The sequence below is a fragment of the Gekko japonicus genome, unplaced genomic scaffold, assembly GCF_001447785.1.
Source record: "Gekko japonicus isolate JY-2015 unplaced genomic scaffold, Gekko_japonicus_V1.1 scaffold25, whole genome shotgun sequence".
In the NCBI taxonomy this organism is placed as follows: Eukaryota; Metazoa; Chordata; class Lepidosauria; order Squamata; family Gekkonidae; genus Gekko; species Gekko japonicus.
The window spans coordinates 1,395,263-1,396,757 of NW_015171502.1; positions in this window are offsets into that span (position 1 = coordinate 1,395,263).

Below are 1,495 nucleotides of genomic sequence, written 5' to 3' on the forward strand. Positions count from 1 at the left end.
AAGAAGGCCAGATTGGGGGTGGGGGGGAGGAGCTTAACTGGGGAAATGGGTTTTGGAGTCAGAGACAGCGGGGTTGCCAACTGGCCTGGGGAAACATGTCCTTCCCCTTTAACAGAGCCTTAATGTGTGAACATGGGCCGTGGGAGTTTTTCATGGCATGGAGGTCAATAACATCCCTCGATTAATAATACCTTGTTGAGCCTCTACGGATAACAGCGAACCGCCTCTGCTTCTCACTTGCCTTGAAAACGCCTTGCTGGGGTGGCCATAAGCCAATTGCAACTTGACCGCCTCTCCATGTGTGTGTTTCTTAAGTGCCGTGGAGTCACTCCTGACTTATGGTGACCCTATGAATTAATGGCCTCCAGAAAATCCCTATCCTTAACAGCTTTGCTCAGGTTTTGCAAACGGAGGGCCTTTGTGGCTTCCTTGACTGAGTCCACCCATCTCCTGTTGGGTCTTCCTAACATAAGAACATAAGAGAAGCCATATTGGATCAGGCCAGTGGCCCATCCAGTCCAACCCTCTGTGTCACACAGTGACCAAAACCCAGCGGCCATCAGGAGGTCCACCAGCGGGGCCAGAACTCCAGAAGCCCTCTCCCTGTTGCCCCCCCCCCAAGCACCAAGAAGACAGAGCATCACTGCCCCAGACAGAGTGTTCCCATCTATATAGGTAAAGGTAAAGGTTCCCTTGCTCGAAAGCCAGTCGAGTCCGACTCTAGGGATGCGGTGCTCATCTCCATTTCCAAGCCGAAGAGCCAGCGCTGTCCAAAGAAATTTCCGTGGTCATGTGGCCGGCATGACTAAACACCAAGGCGCACGGAACGCTGTTACCTTCCCACCGAAGTGGTCCCTGTTTATCTACTTGCAATTTCTTGTTTTCGAACTGCTAGGTTGGCAGGAGCTGGAACTAGAGACGGGAGCTCACTCCGTCATGCGGCACACTCGGGTCTCGAACTGCTGAACTACCGACCTTCCACAGCCTGCAGTTCAGCGTCTTAACCACTTGAGCCACCGCAGCTCCTCTCCCTCTATATACCTTGCTGCTAATAGCCACTGATGGACCTCTGCTCTTAAGAACATAAGAGAAGCTGTGTTGGATCAGGCCAGTGGCCCATCCAGTCCCAATGCTTTGTGTCACACAGTGGCTGAAACCCAGGGGCCATCAGGAGGTCCACCAACAGGGCCAGAACTCCAGAAGCCCTCCCACTGTAGCCCCCTAAGCACCAAGAATACAGAGCATCATTAGTGGCCCCAGACAGGGTGTTCCATCTGGACCTTGTGGCTCATAGCCACTCATGGACCTCTGATTTGCTTCCCCCTGCTGCCTCCCAACTTTTCCTAGCATTATTGTCTTTCTCAGGAACTCTTGTCTTCTCATAATGAGTCCATAGTATGATAGCCTTAGTTGAGTCATTTTAACTTCTGGGCAGGGTTTAGGTTTGACTGGATCTAGAACCCACTGATTTCTCTGTCTGGCCATCCACAGTATT